Below are 24,031 nucleotides of genomic sequence, written 5' to 3'. Positions count from 1 at the left end.
AGTGTGGAAATTACTCTCCTTCCCTGCTTAAGCAAATTGTGTCAGACTTTGGCTCAATGGAAGTTCAGTCAACTCCTAGTGAATATTTATTTCTTATGTATTTGTGATGTGCTAGATGCCTTTCTTAAGATTGATGTGCAAAAAAAAAGATTTGCTTGATCCTTTCTTGCTACAGCTTGTTGTTCCACTGATAGCGGAAACTCAAACACATATTTATTACCTGACGGTGGTTTCTGGATCCATCCCCAGGGTCTGGAAGGTGGCCCCTATACTGTACTTCCCCTTCATAAATGTGGTGACCCGTGTGACCTAAATAATTATCGCCCATTTCCAAACTCTCTTGCCTACCTAGAATCTTAGAATCCTTGATAAATACTTAACTTAGATATTTTTTAACTATGAAATGTATTCTAAATTAACATTACTCAAGTTTCCGACCTGGTCATAGCACCATCTCTACTGCTACTATAGTTTTACATTATGTTATTAATTGTATGAATTGGAAGAAACCTGTCTAAGGCTTTTGACACTGTGGATCACTCATGACTAATTCAGAGGATTTATATAATTGGCCTGAACCAGCTGTGTTTAGCTGGTTAGAAAATTATTTAACGGACAGAACACAGTGTGTATTTACAGATGGTGTTAAATCTGGTTCTGGACATCACAAAAAAAATCCTGACAATTAAAGCCTCCTATTTACCCTGGTTCTAGATTAGTTGAATAATCGGCAGTGTCCCTCGGAAGGCCAGTGCACTGGAAACATAGAAAAAAGGGTTCAACAGCGAAGCTGTAAATCTGAGACAGAGTGGGGACAGTCAGCTGCCGCCCAGCAGCCCAGCCGTGGAGCAGCTGGGGTTTAAACAGTGCAGCTCCTCCTCTTTCTCCTCTTCTGTTTTGAAGGATTTCAGACCACGCTCCTGTAGAACTGCTCTACTACACCCTGGCTACACCCCCACTCAGGGGCCTGTCCAGGGTCCCAGGGAAAGGAGAGTGCATTCCCAGCCCATGCCAATGGGCCTCAGCCCATTTCACACATTTAACATGCCCAATTCCCCGGTCCCTTCACACTCCGCCTCCAAGGCAAAGGCAGCCGTGGCGGGCTGACGCCAAAGAGCCACGCAGGGTGGACCCCATATGTTCCCTGTCCTCGATGTGTAATGGTCCTGCATGATTCGCTTCCTCTCCCCTCGCCATGCCCTAATTATTGCCATCCAGCTTCATCTGGGGCAATGCCAACACACATTCGTTCACAGTTTCCCGCTGCTTGTCACTACATTCCTTTCTTCATCACAGCAATAGGGCATCAACGTGACATCGCTCCACTATGTTTTACACATATCCCATAGTAACAGGAGGAAAATGAAGGGCGCGAGACAACAAGCCCAAAGGCTTAGTGTAGGAATTTCACTTGGCCTTTTCAATAGCACGCCAGCCAGCCTCGTTGACCTTCTCTTATTGGAAGCTGGATACTATGATGCTGTTAGACAGGGGTGAGGATCAACACCCCGGGGGTCCTCGGCTAATCTGATAAGTGGGAAATCAATAATTGGTACAGCAATGCGCCTGAATGCAAATAGCTTGATCGAGTCGCCAACACCAGTGCCTCCCTCTTGCAGTTAAGCTTTGCCTGTTTCTAAACCTCAATTTACCTCTTGATTAATACAGTAATGTATTGCTTGTAAACACAACAACTTTGGTATTAAGGAGAAATTGACTTCCAGTTCAACTGGCAGGAAAAGCTTTTAAAAGCATAAAAGGTCATTCATTTAGTCACATATAATTATAGAGAAGGGGGGGGGGGGGGGGGGGGGGGGGTATTTTGTTTGGCCCTGGGTATTGATATTTTGTACATTTTTCTGGAAGGTGTGTACAATGTGTTCTATTCATGTATTTGTTTACAACTAATGTCAAATGTTGACAGTTAATGGTTACCTTCATTAATGGGATATTTAAACGGCTAATAATTCCAACAATGATTTTAGATCTGCATGGTCATGGAAACCAATTCGATGAAGAGATGTAATTCAATTCTTAGCTCTGTTACATTAAATTGAGTTTAAACAAAGGCAAATACACAAGTTCAATTTGGGTGAGTGTTTATTTTCAAATAGTTACTTATTCTTATTGATGTTCTTTTCATAATTGTTTCATAAAATACAAGTCTAGAATTCCTTTAGGTCTTGTCAGTTTTTAAAAACAACAAAATGCTTGTGAAGGCTTGTCAAGAAGTACATTTTTACCTGTTGATATCAGCCGGCAAAGAAATAGGTTTTTATCACTCTGTTTGAGAAAAGAAAAATAGATCTTGGTTCTGAAACCACACCGAGACTGCTTTATTTTCTCTTTCTCCAGGAACAAAGCACAGTCTTAATCGCTTCAATGGTGAAGCCTCACTCGGTGGCAACTGCTCCAGTCAGGGCCAGGCTTCTGCAAATTGAACACTTCACAACCAAATCTGCTGCACAGCACTACTCAAATGTGAGCGTTTTTTAATTTAAAAGCAGCCAAATCACCAGGGAAGATCATAGCAGCCTCTAATGAGTTTTTTATTTTACCTTTATTTAACTAGGCAAGTCAGTTAAGAAAAAAATATTATTTTCAATGACAGCTTAACTGCCTGTTCAGGGGCAGATTTGTACCTTGTCAGCTCAGGGATTTGAACTTGCAACCTTCTGATTACTAGTCCAACGCGCTAACCACTAGGCTACCCTGCCGCCCCAAAGTGTGAAATGAAGGGGCACACTAATAACACCCTTAAATAAATTATGAGCAAAGCTCATCTGATAACAATTGACATGAAAGCTGTCTCAACAATGAAATGCAATCGATTTATAATCCTGCGTCCTGGAGTTCATTCGCCCATTAATAAAAAGTGAAAGGCATTGTCCATTGTTTCCATTCCGCTGACCTGGGCCAGGTTTCCCAAAAGCATCTTGGAACCTAAGTTCATTGTTAGAACCTTCGTAGGTGCATCGATAAATCTCCAAGCTGTTTCCCAAAACCATTGTTACTAAAGTTGCTTTTGAAAATAATTTTTATTTAATGACTGCCTCAGAACACCCGCTAAGTGTGTAGTTGGATACAATGCCTTTGGAATTTATTCAGACCCCTTGACGTTTTGGTCACCTCCCTGACCAAGGCCCTTCTCCCTCGACTGCTCAGTTTGGCAGGGCAGCCAGCACTAGGAAGAGTCTTGGTGGTTCCAAACATCTTCCATTTAAGAATGATGGCCACTGTGTTCTTAGGGACCTTCAATGCTGCAGACATTTGTTGGTACCCTTCCCCAGATCTGTGCCTCGACACAATCCTGTCTTGGAGCTCTATGGACAATTCCTTTAACCTCATTACTTGGTTTTGGCCTGACATACACTGTCATCTGTGGGACCTTATATAGACAGGTGTGTGCCTTTCCAAATCATGTCCAATCAATTGATTATAACATAGGTGGACTCCAATCAAGTTGCAGAAACATCTCAAGGATGATCAATGGAAATAGGATGCACCTGAGCTCAATTTCGAGTCTCATAGCAAAGGGTCTGAATAATTATGTAAATAAGGTATTTCTGTTTTTTATTGTTGGTTGCTTTTCCTTCAATCTGGAGGTCCAACTCATCCAAAACCAAGATCTCGTACAACGCTGTTTTTTTATTTGATTTTATTTCACCTTTATTTAAACAGGTAGGCCAGTTGAGAACAAGTTCTCATTTACACAAATTTACAGAGAAGAGGCGACTCCGGGATGATGGCCTTCTAAGCAGAGTTCCTCTGTTCAGTGTCTGTGTTCTTTTGACCATCTTAATCTTTTCTTTTTATTGGCCAGTCTGAGATATGGCTTTTTTTTTGCAACTCTGCCAAGAAGGCCAGCATCCCGGAGTCGCCTCTTCACTGTTGATGTTGAGACTGGTGTTTTGCAGGTACTATTTAATGAAGCTGCCAGTTGAAGACTTGTGAGGCATCTGTTTCTCAAACTAGACACTCTAATGTACTTGTCCTCTTGCTCAGTTTTGCTCAGTTGTGCACCGGGGCCTCCCACTCCTCTTTCTATTCTGGTTAGAGACAGTTTGCGCTCTTCTGTGAAGAGAGTAGTACACAGCATTGTACGAGATCTTCAGTTTCTTGGCAATTTCTAGCATGGAATAGCCTTCATTTCTCAGAACAAGAATAGACTGATGAGTTTCAGAAGAAAGTTTTGTTTCTGGCCATTTTGAGCCTGTAATCGAACCCACAAATGCTGATGCTTCAGATACTCAACTAGTCGAAAGAAGGACAGTTGTATTGCTTCTTTAATCAGCACAACAGTTTAAAGCTGTGCTAACATAATTGCAAAATTATTTTCTAATTATCAATTAGTCTTTTAAAATGATCAACTTGGATTAGCTAACACAGCGTGCTATTGGAACACAGGAGTGATGGTTGCTGATAATGGGCCTGTGTACACCTACGTATATATTCCATAACAAATCAGCTGTTTCCAGCTACAATAGTTATTTACAATATTAACAATGTCTACACTATATTTCTGATCAATTTGATGTTATTTCAATGGACAACAAATGTGCTTTTCTTTCAAAAACAAGGACATTTCTAAGTGACACCCAACTTTTTTTTTACATAGAATTAAGCATCATTATTATGGCTCTAGATTGCAGGAAAAATTTGTATCAGGTGTTTGAAAAATGCTAAATTCTCTAAATGTTAAAATCATTGTTTCTTGAAATGATCGGTTTCCGTAGTCTTGTACTGTTTTTGTCTCACTGCGAAGCAGACAGCGACTTCCCGTCTCAATCAGCTCTCATTACTAAACAGAACATCAACAAAGATCCATTGGTCACACCTCAATGAGGAAATTGAGTCTGGGGCTGAAACCTCTGACAACAATATTGGTAAAGACAAGAGGAACACGCTTCATCCTCATTGACAGATAGCCAATGCAGCGCCAATAATCCTCTGTTTAAGCCACAGGGAAAGGCTCAAGCCTATAAAATTAGCACCTGCTTCGATGTTATCTACCCAATAGGCTTGAACTATAGGAGATCAACGACCAATCAAAGTATCAATGGCACCTACACAATGGTTGAGAAGTTTCTTCCATACATTTGTTCGCCAAAACCAATCTATCATTGAATACTACTGGGTATGAAAATATATTGTGGCAATGATACTGTCTGAATGCCTGCATGGCAACATTTATCACCACGATCCCAGTTGCTGTGGAGCCTAGAGTGGGAAGAAGGGAATGCTGAGATACATTTATCCTGTTTTAGGACTTGGTGCTTTTTCCCAGTCAGTGGGATAATACAAATTCTCCTCCATGTTGTTATCTGGAGTGGGAATTACAGTCGCAGGGAGGCGAAAATTACCTTTGTGGCTCCCAGTACACGGCTGAAGAGCGATGCGGTACGCCCGTGGCGTAACATTGGCTCCAATCCCAACACAGAGGTCAGCCATCATGATGAAGGTCTCAGAGAGCAGAACACACAGGGCCTCCTCTGTCCACATCCACTAACTACAGTACTCTCAATCTCTTTTTCCTCTCAACCATTACTAGTACAGTACAGTAATCCTTGTACAGTACATATTTTTTAAATGTACAGTATAGTGCACTACTTTCGACCAGGATCCATAGAACTCTGGTCAAAAGTACTGCACTGTATAGGGAATAGGGTGCCATTTGGGACACATCCATAGTCCCAAATAGTTAGAATATCAGTTCAAACCTCCATACCTTATTCATCAAGTCAAATTGGATTGGTCACATACACGTGATTAGCAAATGTTATTGTGGGTGTAGCAAAATTATAATGCTGCTAGCGCCGACAGTGCAGTAATATCTAACAAATAATATCTTATAAATTACACAACGTATACCCAATACACACCAATCTAAGCAGGAATAAATGAAGACTATATACATATGGACGAGCGATGTCAGAGTGGAATGGACTAAGATAAAGTAGAATAGATTAGAATACAGTGTATACATATGAGATGAGTAATGCAAGATATGTAAACATTATTAAGTGAATGAGATACAATAGAATAGGATAGAAAACAGTATATACATATGACATGAGTAATGCCAGATATGTAAACATTAAGTGACTAAGATACCATAGTATACTATAGAAAATAGTAGATACAAATGAAATGAGTAATGAAAGATATATAAACATTAATAAGTGACTAAGATACAGTAGAATAATATAGAATACAGTATATACATATGAGATGAGTAATGCCAGATATGTAAACATTATTAAAGTGACTAGTGTTCCATTTCTTAAAGTGGCCAGTGATTTCTAGTCTATGCCAATAGGCAGCAGCGTCTAATGTGCTAGTGACAGCTGTTTAACAGTCTGACGGCCTTGAGATAGAAGCTGTTTTTCAGTCTCTCGGTCTCAGCTTTGATGCACCTGTACTGACCTTGCCTTCTGGATGATAGCGTGGTGAACAGGCAGTGGCTCGGGTAGTTGATGTCCTTGCGGATCTTTTTGACCATCCTGTGACATCGAGTGCTGTAGGTGTCCTGGAGGGCGGGTAGTTTGCCCCCGGTAATGCGTTGGGCAGACTGCACCACTCAATTGAGAGCCTTGCAGTTGCGGGCGGTGCAGTTACTGTACCGTGATACAGCCCGACAGAATGCTTTCAAATGTGCATCTGTAAAGGTTTTTGAGGGTTTTAGGTGACAAGCCAAATTTCTTCAGACTCGTGAGGTTGAAGAGGCTCTATTGCGCCTTCTTCACCACACTGTCTGTCTGGGTGGTTCATTTCAGTTTGTCAGAGGTGTGTACGGCAAGGAACTTGAAGCTTTCTACCTTCTCCACTGCAATCCCGTGGGTGATCAGGCCCCTGATCAGGAGGGGGCTGAGCATGCACCCTTGTGGGGCCCGAGTGTTGAGGATCAGCGGGGTGGAGGTGATGTTTCCTACCTTCACCACCTGGGGGCGGCCCGTCAGGAAGTCCAGGACCCAAATGCACAGGGCGGGGTTCAGACCCAGGACCTCCAGCTTAATGATGAGCTTGGAGGGTACTATGTTGTTGAATAAACAGAATTCTTACATAGGTATTCGTCTTGTCCAGATGGGATAGAGCAGTGTGCAGAGTGATGGAGATTGCATCATCTGTGGATCTATTGGGGCGGTAAGCAAATTGAAGTGGGTCTAGGGTGGCAGGTAAAGTAGAGCTGATATTATCCTTGTCTCTCAAAGGACTTCATGATGAGGTGAGTGCTACTAGTTCAGTTACCTTTGCCTTCTTGGGTACAGGAACAATGATGGCCGTCTTGAAGCATGTGGCGACAGCAGACTGGGATAGGGAGAGATTGAATATTCTCTTAAACACACCAGCCAGCTGGTCTGTGCATGCACTGAGGACACAGCTAGGGATGCCGTCTGGGCCGGCAGCCTTGGGAGGGTTAACACGTTTAAATGTTTTACTCAAGTCGGCCACGGAGAAGGAGAGCTCACAGTCCTTGGTAGCGTGCCGTGTCAGTGGCACTGTGTTATCCTCATAGCTATAATGTGTTTAGCCTGTACAGAAGCAAGATGTCGGTCTCGACGACGTGGCTGGTTTTCCTTTTGTAGTCCGTGATTGTCTGTAATCCCTGCCACATACGTCTTGTGTCTGAGCCGTTGAATTGGGACTCCTGTTTATCTCTAGCAGTTTCTCAGTCACTGTATGCACCTAGATTATTTTCCCAAGTTTCCCGGAACATATCGCAGTCCACGTGATCAAAACAATCCTGAAGCGTGGATTAGTCAGACCAACGTTGAATAGTTCGAAGCACGGGTACTTCCCAGTTACAGTAAATGCAGCCTCAGGATATGTGGTTTCCAGTTTGCATAAAGTCCAGTGAAGTTCTTTGAGGGTCGTTGAGGTATCGGCTTCAGATGGGATGTAAACGGCTGTGGTAATGGGAGATACAATGGTCGGCATTTAATTGTGAGGTATTCTAGGTCGGGACTTGAGTTACTGTATTTTCGTAGAATTACATCTTGAGTCGTTAATCATGAAACACACCCATCGGCCCTTCTGAGATATTTATTCCTGTCTGTGCAATGTACTGAGAATCTTGCTGGCTTTACCGACTCCGAGAGCCATGTTTCCGTGAAACAAAGTATGTTACAGGCCCTGATGTCTCTCTGGAAAGAAATCCTTGCTCTAAGCTCATCAACTTTGTTATCCAAAGACTGAATATTAGTGAGTAATATACTCGGAAGCGGTGGGTGGTGTGCGCACCTCCTAAGTCGAACCAGCAGGGTGCCTCAAGTGCCTCTGCTCCGCCGGCAATGTTTGGATTGGCCTCTGGAATAAGTTAAATTGCTCTGGGGAGATTGAACAAAGGATCTACTCCAGGGAAGCCATATTCTTGGTTGTAATGCTGGTAGTTACTGCCGCTCTAATATCCAATAGTTCTTCCTGGCTGAATGTATAACACATAACATTTCCTGAGCTAATAATGTAAAAAATAGTACATAAAACGTTTCCTAAAAGGTAGTTGCGATGTTGCCATCTCTGCCATCTCTCCTGGATATACAGAGATAATAACAAGAGGCTAACGGTGTAAACATGTTTTTGCCGATGCTTTATATCCATAAAGGCATGGCCACAGAGACACAAGGGAGAGGTGAGGATATGGAAAGTGTTGTGTGCAATCACCACTCACTGTAAAATTCATGTATAGTGAACGCAACATGCAACATCTCAAAGATTTTGCTGAGTTACAGTTCATAGAAGAAAATTAGTAAATTGAAAAAAATCAATTAGGCCCTAATCTATGGATTTCACATGACTTGGTCGGGGCGCAGCCATGGGTGGGCCTGGAGGGCATAGGCACACCCACTTGGGAGCCAAGTCCACCCACTGGAATTAGCCAGGCCTATCCAATCAGAACTAGTTTTTCACCACAAAAGGGCTCAATTACAGACAGAAATACTCCTGAGCATGTGCACAACATGTTAGAGGAATAAGCTTTTTGTGCTTGTAGAACATTTCTGGGATCTTTTATTTCAACTCATGAAAAATGGGACCAACACTTCACATATATATATTTGTTCAGTATAAAAGTATAATAAAGCTTAATATTGTTTTTACATTGATGATTTATGTCGCTGTGAATTAAACATTAGCTTTCACACACGCCAGGCGTTGATTAATGACAGAACTGAGGTGCTATTTTGTTTTCATATTGACTCTTTACGATTACGCTCCCCTTTCTGCAGCCCTGCGTAATAAAACAAGTACAGGGTAATTGGCTTTTTAATGGGTTTGCGTATCAATACAATTTGAAGAGTTGTCTCCTCGAGGCTCATTCCCTAAGTCATGCCGCTCTGCGATTCTGAAAAATAAAGCCCGGGACTTAAGCACTGAGCAGTCCTGAGGATCATTCCGGAAGTAACGCTTGAGCTCCCGCTGAAATTGTCTTGTCTAAGATTAACTTTGGAATGCAGAGCAGTGGCACCTCCTTGCCTCCTACCTCCTATGGCACCTCCTTGCCAGGCTCCCACTTTTTAGCGCTGGTGGGGAGATTGGACTGATGGAGAGGGGAAGAGGACAGCAATGCTTCTTACCCCCATGCTTGTCAGAAGATAGAAGAATTGGATCCTTTGATATTGCAATATAAAGTCTACACTCTTAGAAAAAAATGTGCTATCTAGAACCTAAAAGTGTTATACGACTGTCCCCATAGGAGAACCCTTTGAATAACTGTTTTTGGCTCCAGGTAAAGCCCTTTTGAAGTTCAGAACCCTTTCCACAGAGGGTTCTACATGGAACCCAAAAGGGTTATCCTATGGGGACAACCAAAGAACACTCACATTTTTATTTAATTAACTAGGCAAGTCAGTTAACTTCTTATGGCTGGGGGCAGTATTGAGTAGCTTAGATGAATAATGTGCCCGGAGGTGCCCAGAGTAAACTGCCTGCTACTCAGTCCCAGAAGCTAAGATATGCATATTATTAGTATATTTGGATAGAAAACACTCTGAAGTTTCTAAAACTGTTTAGTTCTGCCACTAGGCTACCTGCTGCCCCTACTTCATTCTGATTAAACTGTGATTGTTCTCAAATAGGTGATTGCAGTAATAACCCCAACTATCTCCTTTTTTCAGTTCTGTCAATTGTACGAGCAGAGTGGGGGCTGTAGGTGGAGTAGGAAATAATGGACGTTATCTAGCATGAACTTTCTATCTTGAAAATGGATATACTGACTCATATATACATTTGTGTATTACTCATTTAAATGTAAATGACTTCTCAGCGGTTCATGGTGCTTCTTCATATCTAATTGGACTTTATCTGATGAACACATAGAATACTGTTTAGGCCTATTTAGTATGTTTCTAGAACTGGTCTTGATGTTGGTAAAAGACACTGAACAATGATGAAAGGCCATTTCATGGTGGGCTGCTTTCAACAAAGGCTTTGACATGTGTGTTTCACATACTGTCAAACAGCAGAGAACAGAGGAAAGAGAGGCTTTTTGATTGGTCTAATTTGAACAGTCCTCTACATGTGTCACTTACTGGCAATAAAAACAAATTCAGAAACACATAGCAGCTGAGCATGTGCAAATGAATGGATGTTTGACGTCTCTTCTAATATGTGACCCACCACCACAATTCAGTCTTATGTAGCAACATTTTAAATTGTGTTTTTGTACATTGGTTAAAAGTACAGACTCAGAGCTACAAAATAGCACATCATACACTGCAGTTGAGGAACAATAGGAAAGTAATTCTGCTTTGAAAGTTGATAAACTTGTAACGGCACTTTTGAGAATATGGCCCTTGAATATGTTGGTACACCTACTGGAGCGCTCTACTTTGTCTACACCCATTCAGCATCTTTCACACCTCCTTCAGGTTTAACCCCACCAATCTCTTTAAAGATTCACATGTGAGGTCATGTGCTAAACCGAGTGAGTAAGGTAGTGCAGTAAATATTATTGCATGAGGTTTTCTCAGAAAGTGAATATGTTACTAGATTATTAACTAGGCTATAGGCCACCTCAAGTATGATGTTTTTTACATTTAACTAGGCAAGCCAGTTAAAAACATTTTATTTACAATGATGGCCTACCCCGGCCAAACCCTAACCAGGATGACGCTGGGCCAATTGTGTGCCGCCCTATTGGACTCCCAATCATGGCCAGTTATGATACAGCCTGGAACCAAACCAGGGTCTGTAGTGACCCCTCTAGCACTGAGATACAGTGCCTTAGACCGCTGCGCCACTCGGGTTTTGACACCAGCTTGGGTTCAATATGCAAGGAACACATAAAATATGAATTATAAGGAGTTCTGGTGTAGCATTGGGACAAAAACTACAGACCTTGCCTTCTGTGTACTGGCTAAGAAAGGTCACTGAACTTCATGAGGCGTATTCAATATCATCCACACAGAGAGCAAAGCCTCAGCTCCAGCTCCAGCTCCAGCCCTAGACCAACAACAGAATATCTGAGGCAAAAGGTAACTCTCAAATGGGCTTTCAGATAAGCTGCTAGTCATTGTTCCCCAAGGCTCATAAGGTAAATGCATACAGAGGCTAACATTCAACAAAGGGCATCGATGGCTTGAATTACAGGCCAGACAAAAGAGCACTCAGGTGGAATCACAATGTTATTTCGGCAGATAAGCACGGGTCCCTGTGGACTGCGGAAGGCAAACAACTGAACAAAAGTATGAGAGCCTCCGTTTTGTTATGCCACACAATTACTATTAGAGAGGAGCACTTGAACATCTCGTTGGCTCCCTTACCGTATTGATGTAGTATACTTACTGATTTACTGATACTGTGTCTGTTGTGTAACATCTTGGAACTGGGAGCATCTGTAGTAATTAAATATTTGTAAAAATTTTTTAGACAATTTTAGTAGAAAAAAGCCTGTCCTGTTGCCCCTAAGGTTTGGAACTTTAGATCCCTGATAAGTCAGAAGGGAGCCAGCCAAGCATTTTATTTTGATTGGTTTCCTTTTCAGGGCTGCTTTGACTTCATTCAAGTGTCCCTTTATTCATCCAAAACACACCACTATCTCAACAAATATATTGTGGGAATATTGTGGGAATGGAGGCACACAATGGTGTCAATGGAGTCATGGTGATGACTGATGACGCAGTAGTCCCTGTGGTGCGGTGCACAATTTAGGGAGTACTGTGGTACAGTTGAAGGTAAGAGGCATGGAGAGACATAAAGTGGTGAGCTCCTGGTGTCCATTAGCATTGCCTGGAATATTTCCCTCTCACAGAAATAGGCTACTTCCCAACACTATTCCCGAATCCTCCACCCACCACCTCCTCTCCGTCATGTTAATCTTCCGGAGAGAACGGAGAAGCTCCCTTTAATAACTCTGTGCCGAAGCGTCACCTTTATTGCAGAGAGCGATAGCCAGCGCTACAAAGACTTGTTTCATTAAGCACGCTTTAAGTCCCACACGTTACTGTGCATTTATTTCACTACCCTGGATTGATTCAGAGAAACAGAGGAACTGAGTTGTAATATGTTTTCATCTGCTACTGCTCTACTCTAGATGAAATAAATAAATACATGGTGGGAGACTCTACCTCGGGCAAAAATGTGAAAGCACATTTCTTCATACTATTGTGAACTGGTGAAATGGGTTCGGGTTGGAGATAAATTATTCTAAAGAGACATATGACATGAAAAGATCGCTGTCATCCATAATCAATGTGTCAGTTTGAGTGACATCAATGAGCTGTTTGTTCTCATTACTAAATGACACATTTCCTACGCCATACAGTATATCAAACAGATTTCTTGTTTAATAAAAACAATATATTATTCAACAAAGACATGCGTGAATAACAACTAGAATGTATATAAGGTCATATTTGCACAGTTATAAATCATATTCTGTTCATCCCAAAACAGTGGCTGAAGTATACTGTAAATCCAAGCTGAGTGTGTGTGTTTGTGTGTGTGCATGCTTCTGTACGTTTGAAGGTCTACACTAAGAAATTAAGTGTTGAAATTAATTAAACAATTGTGTGCTTGTTCACCTGGGGGGAGATGCAGACCTCTTTAAAACAAGGGCACTGCAAGACAGCCAGTCAGTTACTTAGAACAGCACAGAATTTGGCACAGCCGCTACTCTCCATAGAGGCCAGTGATGGAGACAGCTAAGGCACAGCCATCTGTCTATAACAGCATAACTATATCTAGAAACGAATCCTGCTTACTAACATTCATTACTTTTCTGTTTAATTACTTAATGTGGGGCTGTAACTTCAAGAACTGTAATTATGTATAATTAGAGCTATCAAGCATTTACGCTAGCACTGTATCACTCAGGGTTGCTACTACTAACTCGTTTGGCACTTATTCTGATGCAGTGGGTTAGCGTTAGCGCAGGCTATGGGGAACGCACTTGTATTAATTTAAGTAGGCATGGCTAAGTAGGGTATCTGCTTTGCCATTTTGACTGTGTCTCTATGGCTGGTTCAGATTGGCTTCCAAGTCAAATGAAAACAATTGTTGCGGCCAACTAATGGCCATGAGAAAATCTATTTAGACATATCCTTTGGTTGGGGTTCTACCACTGATGAAGACACTCTAAATATTCAATGTATATTGCAACATACGTATAAGTAGATAGCAACAAAAGACTATCTAAGGCAATGAGATGGTCAGAGACATTTCTTTCAACCATACTTCCATTGGCTTCCTGCAAGGAGAAAATAATCCTCGAGATATGGCTCTTTTTTTATCGCCCCATAATACTATGTTATTTAATAATAGAAAACATATCATCAGTATAATATACAAGTACCTCTATAAACCAATGGGGGAACACATAAAGGATCCAATTCAATCTAGATAGCCCATATAGATAAACATCCGTATAGGTTTTTTCTCACATCCTTTCCTCAACGTAAAACATATTACACTCTCGCTGAGGGCCCATTACTTCCATATGCGGTGCCTTTTTAAATGTTTTGTTTGTCTAACAATGGTGGCCGAGTAAGTTATGCTGCCCATTCTTCCCAGGCAACTTGAGATTGCCGAGGCTCTTTAGCCTCGTGCCAAATAAGAGATATGTTGGAATATAGCCGCGGGGCAGTCGGAGCGAGGTGCATACTAATGCTGGCATCTCATTGCTTGTCATGCAGTGAGCTCCTAAGGTCCCCAGCAGAGCCGAAGCGTCTCTGGAGTGGACATGCTTTGAGTTAGAGCCCCTCATTGAAGTAGTGCTCAGGGTCTGATGGTTGCAAAGCCTAATATAGGCCTGATAAAATGGGCTGACGGTGATGGGGAAACGACAGGATCTCTCTGTGTCATGAGAAGGGGGTTGTCAATTGACCACACCAGCTTAAAACCAGTTATGCATTAGGGGGCGCTATTAACATTTTTGGATGAAAAACGTTCCCGTTTTAAACAAGATATTTTGTCACGAAAAGATGCTCGACTATGCATATAATTGACAGCTTTGGAAAGAAAACACTCTGACGTTTCCAAAACTGCAAACTGATGTTACAGGCGAAACCCAGAAAAAAATCCAACCAGGAAGTGCCGCATTTTTTTAAACAACTTCATGCCAATGACTCCTTATATGGCTGTGAATGAGCTACGAATGAGCTTTAAGTTTTCCACGTATTCCCCAAGGTGTCTACAGCATTGTGACGACTTTTTACGCCTTTCCATTGAAGAATAGCCGTAAGGGACCATATATAGCAAGTGGTCACATGGTGTCTCCCGCAGAAAATCTTGCGTAAAATACTGAGGTAGCCATTTTTCTAATCACTTCTTATGATAAACTAATTGCCTTGACGGATATATAATCGAATATATATGTTAAAAACACCTTGAGGATGGATCCTAAACAACGTTTGCCGTGTTTCTGTCGATATTATGGAGTTCATTTTGAAAAAAGTTTGGCGTTGTAGTGGTAGCATTTTCTGGTCGATTTCTCAGCCAAGCATGATGAACAAACGGGAGCTATTTTAGATAGAACATTTGCTATCTAACTGGGAGTCTCCTGAGTGAAAGCATCCAAAGTTCTTCAAAGGTAAATTATTTAATTTGGTTGCTTTTCTTAGTTTCGTGAAAATGTTGCCTGCTGCCAGCAGAGCCTAGCATAGGATTATGCCATGATAAATTTACACAAATGCTTGTCTAGCGTTGGCTGTAACGCATATTTTGAAATCAGAGATGACAGTGTTGTTAACAAAAGGCTAAGCTTGTGTTTGAATATATTTATTTCATTTCATTTGCGATTTTCATGAATAGGAAAGGTTTCTAGGGGTATTTATGTCCGCTGCGTTATGCTAATTCGTTTGAGGCTATAATCCCGGATCCGGGATTGCTAGTTTCAAGATTAACTTCTTGGTTACAGGGGGTGCTATTTGAATTTTTGGATGAAAAACGTTCCCCTTTTAAACAAGATATTTTGTCACGAAAAGATGCTCGACTATGCATATTATTGACAGCTTTGGAAAGAAAACACTCTGACGTTTCCAAAACTGCAAAGATATTGTCTGTGAGTGCCACAGAACTGATGTTACAGAAAAAACCCAGATAAAAATCCAATCAGGAAGTGCCGCATTTTTTGAAACCGCCTCATGGCAATGACTCCTTATATGGCTGTGAAGGAGCTAGGAGTCAGCTTACGTTTTCCACGTTTTCCCCAAGGTGTCTGCAGTATTATGATGTATTTGTAGGCATATCATTGGAAGATTGACCATAAGAGACTACATCTACCAGGTGGTCGCTTGGTGTCCTCCGTCGCAATTATTGCGTAATCTCCAGCTGCAGTATTTTTCCGTTTTCTTCTGATGAGAAGGCAACTGCCACCACTGATAGATTATCGAATAGATATGTGAAAAACACCTTGAGGATTGATTCTAAACAACGTTCGCCATGTTTCTGTCGATATTATGGAGCTAATTTGGAAAAACGTTTGGCGTTGTAAGTGACTGCATTTTCCGGTGTTTTTCTTAGCCAAACGTGATGAACAAAACGGAGCTATTTCGTCTACACAAATAATGGAAAAAATTAACATTTGCTATCTAACTAAGAGTCTCGTCATTGAAAACATCCAAAGTTCTTCAAAGGTAAATGATTTTATTTGAATGCTTTTCTTGTTTTTGTGAAAATGTTGCCTGCTGAATCCTAGGCTTAATGCTATGCTAGGCTATCAATACTCTTACACAAATGCTTGTGTAGCTTTGGTTGAAAAGCATATTTTGAAAATCTGAGATGACAGTGTTGTTAACAAAAGGCTAAGCTTGTGTTTGAATATATTTATTTCATTTCATTTGCGATTTTCATGAATAGGAAACGTTGCGTTATGGTAATGAGCTTGAGGCTATGATTACGCTCCCGGATACGGGATTGCTCGACGCTAGAGGTTAACAAGGCTATTTCAGAACAACAATCTGCATTTTTTTTGCTTTACAGAAAGCCTTTGTTCAACTGAAATTGTTACTTGTGCAGGTAAAACTATTGATATGTTATTTTACAAAAAGCTTCAAATGTATCTGACACCGAGACAAGACTGAGACACTAAATATGTGGTCTTGAGTCCGGATTCGAAACCAGGACCGGTATCGAGTTTTACGACACTGATTATTAGCCTAACTTATTACTATTGAATCTACTCATCACATTAGGAACAGTGATCTTACATTAGTTTGCAAACGCGATGATAGATGCATGCAATACTTTATTATCAAGGTGATTTATTTTAGGATTTTATTTGAGCTTTCCCGAACTTGAAACTCACGTGCCGTCACGTCTCTAAAGTTGGATGTTTTGGTGTCGCTAGGGCAGTACTGAGGAATGTTTGTTTTTCATTATCGTGTTTTGTAAGTTACTTTTCTTAAATTGCTTGTAAATATTGTATGCTTTTATTGCATTGCAATTGTAAATATAGTGAATGTGTATGATTGTTTGCAAAGCTACCTTGTAAAAGAGGTCTTGGTGTCAGTAAACGCAATTAAAATAAAATAATAGATATATTTTCTCAATTGAACTCTCAAAGTATTTGAAAGCTAAACAAACACTATTTTAACCCATGTCTATCATTCTATGTTTGTAGTTATAGAATCATTGTTAGAAAATATTTCATTAATTAATGTAGGCTCACTTCTGATGTGTGATATTAATAACAGAAGGGGCAACAGAATACACAACATAAGTGGAGGTTATCATTTATTACAGAAGAAACAATATTGTTTATGTAGATAGTAAAAAGTACAGGACCAACTATCATTATCTTATTTTGACTAGTATTTCAACCCAATGGAAATTATTATTATAATACAATTAAAAAATCTAATCTCACCATCAACATCCATCTGGAATTCATCTGTTGTGAAACTCATCTATTCAATTCCAATGAATTTAATCACGACTACAGGCCACCCTTCACAACACGAAGTCGCCAAAGGAAATAAGGAACTCAGAATGAATAGATGGAGGTTTGATCAAGCTATCAGTTCATCTCCAGGGGTAGGACGTGGAAAAATGGATGCTTGTATTTACTGTCATCTTGAATTTTATAACCATAGTTTGTCAGAGATAGATTGCTTATGAGCAGATGTTAGATCAAGATATTCAACAACTATCCCTCCAACCAGGCTGAACTGTGGGTGTGCTTGCTGTGACGAAGTGTAACTAATATGTTAAGTAATACATCAAACATTGCTAAAGTATCACATTTGTCCACTTGGAGAGATTGAAAAGGCAATCATTCCAATATAGCTGAATAGTGTCCCATGCTCTCGATTTATAACTGAGTCTTCTGTCTTGACACCCTCAGGAAGTGAGGCAAGAGTTCACGTGTGGCTGAAGAAAGGGGCTTAACAATATTAGAAATGGAGGTGTTGCCACAAGAGACGGGAATGATTGACTGACATCTAGCTGATGCCAACACTTCAATGTTGTCCATCACTCATAACTACACATTAGTCAAGCCATGTAAAATAAACCAACTTAGTGTACAGTACAGTAAGTAAGTCAGCTGAGGAGTCACACACCGAACATTCTCGAGTGAAAACCACATGTCAACATCGAGTGTGATGAACTAAGGGAGAGTGGAGAAGGGAGAGAGAGATAGAGAGGGGGTAGGGAGGTAGAGAGAGAGAGAGAAGGAAAGAGCAATAGAGAGAGAGAGGGAGTGAGAGAGAGAGGAAAAAAGGGAAGGGGAGAGATGGAGAAAAATAGAGAAATTATAGGGAGGGGGGATTCTCTGAGGTGTGAGGTCCCCAGAGTGATGACATGAAAGGGGAAAGTAAATGAGTGCTCTGAGCCCAGCAGCAGATAGCTGCAAACAGAGGTTTCTCCACAGGGTTCTACTTGGCAGTGAGTCCATCCTCTGAGGATGGGCCCACTTTGCTTTAGTAGTGCCTGAGAATGTGTAAACAACACTGATGCATGTTATGATTCCCTCCTCCCTGTCGAATTTCATAAAAATATAAATACTATATATATATATATATATATATATATATCTTTTAAAATACAACTATACAAAATATATTCATATCTTCAAACAATTGATTAAAACACACTGTTTTGCAATAGTCTACAGTTGCCTCAACAGCACTCTGTAGGGTAGCACCATGGTGTAGCCGAAGCTAAGCCGAAGTTTCCATCCTCATCTGGGTACATTGAATTCAGTAGAAAACCTACTTATGTCAACTTCCGGAGGATGTCCTCCAACCTATCAGAGCTCTTGCAGCATGAACTGATGTTGTCCACCCAATCAAAGGATCAGAGAAGGAATCTAGTACTGAAAGCATAAGCTACAGCTAGAGCATAAAGTGTAGTGAGTAGTTGACTCAAAGAGAGAGAAAGACAATAGTCAAACAGTTTTGAACAAATACATTTCCTCAAAAATGAAGAAGAAGCAAGAGAGAGAAAGAGAAAGATAGCTAGCTATTTGTGACCTGATTCAGGAAACTAGGCGTATGTCGCAAGTCACGACTTCACAGGAGAGTTGTTTGAACTTTAAAAAAAAATGTTTAATCAAAAGGTGTTTCTTGGCAGAAATGCCTTCTCAAACATGTGAACTTTCATGTGACTTAATATCAACTTGTATGCTATCTGTAAATATGAATAAAATTGTTAAATTGCGAGCCTGGTTGGTTTCGCCACAGAAAAAGTCAGCAACCTTCCCGCTAGCCATGATTGGCTGATATAATGAGTGGGCTGGACATGCCGAGAGATGAGCTTGGATTGGACAGCCATATAGTACGCGTCTGTCTATTGGAGCTGGTGAGTAGTCTAGGTAATCGTGGCAAACAAGGCTTTTAAAAAAAAAATGTATCGCCTAGTAAAATTGCATGAACCTTATGTCAAGTTAAAGTGTACTGTTATCTAGCTAACGTTGGCTGGGTGGGTCGCTAACTAACGTTGTGTATGATCTTATTCTTTGTATCTCAGACACATTTGCTTGACTCGTTATAGCCATAGACCCTGGCTGGTTAGCTACCTGCAGATTCATGCAGAGGGGCTCTCCAATAGTAGTGGCAAAAGATTAAAAGACGGTTTTCTCAAAAGTGAGTGTATAAGTTGATCAACTTTCAAAGCATAATTACTTTCCCATTGTTCCTCAGCTGTAGTGTATAATATACTATTTTGTAGCTCTGAGTATCTACGTTTATCCAATGTAGAAACAGAAATTCAAATGTTGCTACATAAGACCGAATCCAGGTGGTGAATCACATATTTAGTAAAGACATTTTTAACTTTCACTTAGTTAGCTAGCAAATGCAGCTAGCTAGTTTAGCCTACTCAAACATCCAGCTCAAACAGAGAGGGATGCTATGTTAGCTAGCTGGCAATGGCTATCCAACACTGGAACTCTTCCAAGACAAGGTAAGCTTTTGGTTTTATTAATTTATTGCCACGGGGCTAAATTGCTAAATTGCATGCTGACTGTACACTGTACTGCATGATTGTTTGCGTGTGATCGGGGTGTATTTATTCTACAGATTCTGTTAAAAAACATTTCTTAAACGGAAGCAAACGGAACAAAACGGGGATAAACATATCTGAATTTGTCCAATAGAAACTCTCGTTTGCAATTGTTGGAGAACATTTCAGAACATTTCCCTGTCACAGCCAAGAAAGCCTTACACAATCAGACATTACCTTTGGATTTAACCTGGCCTGGGTAAGATTTTTTTATTTATAATCCTCTTTTTCATTAGTAAACCAAACGGCATCAGCTGTTCCAGGGCACCCAAGTCTAATTTGTTTGTGCCTTTTTACTTGCAGAGGTCGAGTCTTAATGTCATCAATCAGTGTCCAAATAAAATGGTATTGCTCTCAGACAAACCCCAAAAGGCTTAGTGACTGTGAGCTCTCTCGTGTAGGTGACCTAAGACCGACATTCAAAGAAAAACGGGGCGGAGGGAATTATCCCAGGAAACTGCCTAGGAAACCGACGGTAGGTACATCCCTCTCTTACAATGACAGCTACCTCTGGATTTACTCGGGAGGTGATGATCCATTTATCTGCATAAAAAATGTGCTCGTTGGGGAGAGTGACACTTAATCCAGCTGGGATGAGGCCCTGTGGATCTGCAGCTTCCCAACTTCGGTGGTGATGAACAACCCATTCGATTTGACCTTTGACTGTATCTCCACCTCCATTATGTTAAAGAAGCAGGGATCAGTTGTGAACTGTCCTGCCTATCTGATCAGCATTACTACCGTGTCTGGTTGAGACCTGTGAGTGTGGTGAACAGTCATTTTCCCTCCATTTAAAAGGAGTGGTCACTTTTGTCTAGGAGAGAGAAAGTGAGAGAGTGCCTGGGGCTCCATTCCCTGTCAATTTCCTACCAATGCGGCCCCCTCTCCACTTCCACCACCAGCCCGCCTGCCACGCTCAAATCAGAAATGCAATCAAGTCTGTGTGCCACACAAGAGCACTCAAATCATCACCAAGAACAAAAAAAATAGACAAGCCATTTAACCCCTTTACCCTCATCAGCCTTGCACAGACCAATAACACATGGCATTAATGCAACTGGGCTGTTGACAACCTATAATTCAAAAGTCCATTACTAATCCCAGGGCCCTTTGGCATTGGAGAAAAGGCTTCAAACTTTGGTTTCCCCCGAGGAGTAAACATATGTCACATCAAAATGACAGGCCTCAGCCATGCTTCTGGTGATTGGTTTTGATTTGTTTTCAGCCAGAGCTCAACTTGAAGAGGTAATAATGGAGACAGATTTGGGAGCAGATTTCCAAGAGACGCGCAAAGGGGCGGAGAATGCAACAGTTCAGAAACTCCCTGTCCACTCTCACTCGACAGTCAATCTCTGACAACAGCGAATAAAACGTCACATCACAGTGGTGTTTACCTGTACCTCTTCCACTAGATACTGCTTTTGTAGCGGGAGGGAGAGAGATGTTTAAAAAGGAGTCTAACCATAGCTGCTACGGTGCAGAGGCGAGAGCCTATACCAAAAGCGATGGCCAGCAAGTAGAGGCAGTACAACGCTCACATACACTGGTTACAGTATATCCCTCCCTTGAGTAGCCTCGGAAACCCAACCCTAGGCAACACAGTGACTATAGGACTATTTTGGCATAGAGGAACTAGGTCACTGCCTTCGCTGATAACAAGAAAAATCTGGGGTCTCTCCCAACAAATCACGAGGTAGAAATTACGAAACATCCCGATTCAAAACCAAAGATGGCAGGCAAAACCATTGCAGTGGCTTTAGTTAAGGTAGTTGATGCAAACTAGCCACTTACGCAATGCACTCATTAAAAATAACCTCCATCTTGATAGCTACTATTTTGTATTTTATTCAAGTGGATAAAGTATGGGTGTGAAGTTGGGATTCTTAACTTTAAGAAAAACAGTGTTGTTTAGTTTTTTTCCCCCACTTAATTAAAATCACAGTGCAGTTATCAAAAAACATATTATTTTCTGTGTTATAGTCAATAGGCTATAAAGGCCTGGGAAAGTTGTGTAATTCAAATATAGCAGGAGAGGAAGAAGAGAACTTTAAGATACTTTGGTGAATTGGCAAAAGACATGCAAGACAAGAGATTGAGAGATGCAGATTACTAAAACAAATGAGCATGTGTCTGCCTGCCCCTCCTCTCTCTCCCTTGTGCTGGCCTGCCTGCCTGCCCTGTCTGTTCAGTCTTCAGTCTGTTGCGATTCGGTCTGTTGCTAGGAGAATATCTTAGCCTATTCATGGCACCGATGTTGCCGAGCACAGGGTAGCCTACTCTTTGTTTTTGCCCCATAATATGAAATTACGGTAGGCTACCGGTATTCTTTCTCGATGACCCTTTTAAGACATAGTGGAATGCGGCCCCTTAAAAGAGCCTTGGCTATGGCATGTTTGTTTGTCGGTCTGTTAGGGTAGGCTACACTATGGATTTTAGATGCCGACAGGAAACCTTCTCTGGAGATATGAACAAGCAAAGGAATGAGGCTTCTGAAGATGGACTAACGTCCATCACTCGGCAACCAGAACTGTCAATAAATAATCTTGAGCTTCTGCGTTGCAGCACATCAATCAGTGACGTTAATTGTTGTTAGGGAAAAAATACATAACATTTTATACCGAAGCAGAAGTTACTGAAGCTGCGTTTTATGTCTGTAAAGGGTTGCGGTAGATATAACTTCATTGCCCGGCCCTAGCAGGCAAATGTAATATTACCATTATTTTGCATTGTATATTGATGTTTCTTATCGTTTTAACAGAAAACAGATGTTTTAAAAGTTATGTCAAATTGTCCATTTGTCACATCCCTAGACCCTAGTCACTGTGTTGCCTAGGGTCGCGTTTCTCTATCTCTTGAGAAGCGTCACCCATGCAAACAGTAGAAGCCTTCCCCATTGCCCCAAGAGACATATCCCCCCACTAACAACAGTTTAACACGAAATGTCGAGGGTTCAGAGAGTGAAACATCAACTAGGGAAAAATGAACACTCAATGATGGGAAGAGCGTATGGAGCTCAAGAACATGACTGTTCCCTGAAGTCAACAATCATCAATTCACGTGAAAGTCAGGCATTAGCAATCAATCATCACAAACTTCAATCTGCACTTGTACTGTATGGGGCTGGTATCCTGGACACAGATTAAGCCTAGTTATAAAAAGCATTCTCTATGGAGAACTTCCATTGAAAGCTATTTTTTGTCTAGGACTAGGTGTAATATCTGTACAGCAAACTGGTCCTTACATTTTCAGTAGTTAAAAAGACAGAAACCCCTTGAGTTGACAGGTCCCCTCTATTCTAACTGACCTAACTTTCTAACTGAAAGTTTAGTTGAAAACCGCGGGAGAAGGGCTTAGACCTGATAAGGCTTTTATACTCAGCGTGTCATCCGTGGCTTTCAAGAAATATGCCGATGAGTTTGTTCAGTCTGTGAGACTTTGCGTGACTGCTCAGCCTCTTCTTAACTCCACCATCAGATCTCCCATTCCAGGTAATATCCTGGGGCCCAACATGAGAAGAACCCCGTGACATTACAAAAGGAAGGAGAAGAAAACAAACACACAAAAATCCACAGCTGAACCCATCCCCTCGGAATAGCACTCCTTTTGAAGCGGTGAAAGAGCTTTGGTTACAAGGAGGATGGCTCGCACTGATGGGGATGACCAATGAGCCTCGGAGGGAAAAAGGAATGAGTGCAGAGTTTCCTCCTTCATTATCCCTCCTGTGAGAAATAATCAACATCGCTCCATTTCCACCTGAGCCCCTCCTGAGTCTCTGAGCCTCACTGCTCTCTCTATCTCTCCCTTTTTTTGAAGAGCCCACTGTGTCCGGCATTGTTCAACAGGACATTATATGAAATGCCATGCACAATCAGTGAAGATGCTTGTCCCCCTTGCATCTCAGCTTGTTGTGGTTGACACATAGAGAGGGGCACAGACACATGGTACGCATTAACACACGTGCACACTCACACATACGCACACTCTTGCACGCACACACAGCTTTGTTTTCATGAATCTTCTGGACTTTTTGGGGAGTAAAAATTTATTCTCATTCAAAATCCTATTTCAGCTAACCTTAACGCTAACCCCAAGG

At 41.3% G+C, this 24,031-nt stretch overlaps 1 protein-coding gene across 1 annotated transcript in view; it reads right to left on the bottom strand.

Moving 5' to 3' along the window:
* Positions 1 to 24,031, bottom strand: part of LOC110527653 (receptor-type tyrosine-protein phosphatase T) — a 511,724-nt gene that overhangs the window by 366,975 nt on the left and 120,718 nt on the right. The gene's annotated exons all lie outside the window — the stretch shown is intronic.

This window comes from Oncorhynchus mykiss, chromosome 7 (genome assembly GCF_013265735.2).
Source record: "Oncorhynchus mykiss isolate Arlee chromosome 7, USDA_OmykA_1.1, whole genome shotgun sequence".
Lineage (NCBI taxonomy): Eukaryota > Metazoa > Chordata > Actinopteri > Salmoniformes > Salmonidae > Oncorhynchus > Oncorhynchus mykiss.
This window is presented reverse-complemented; position numbering and strand designations above follow the sequence as displayed.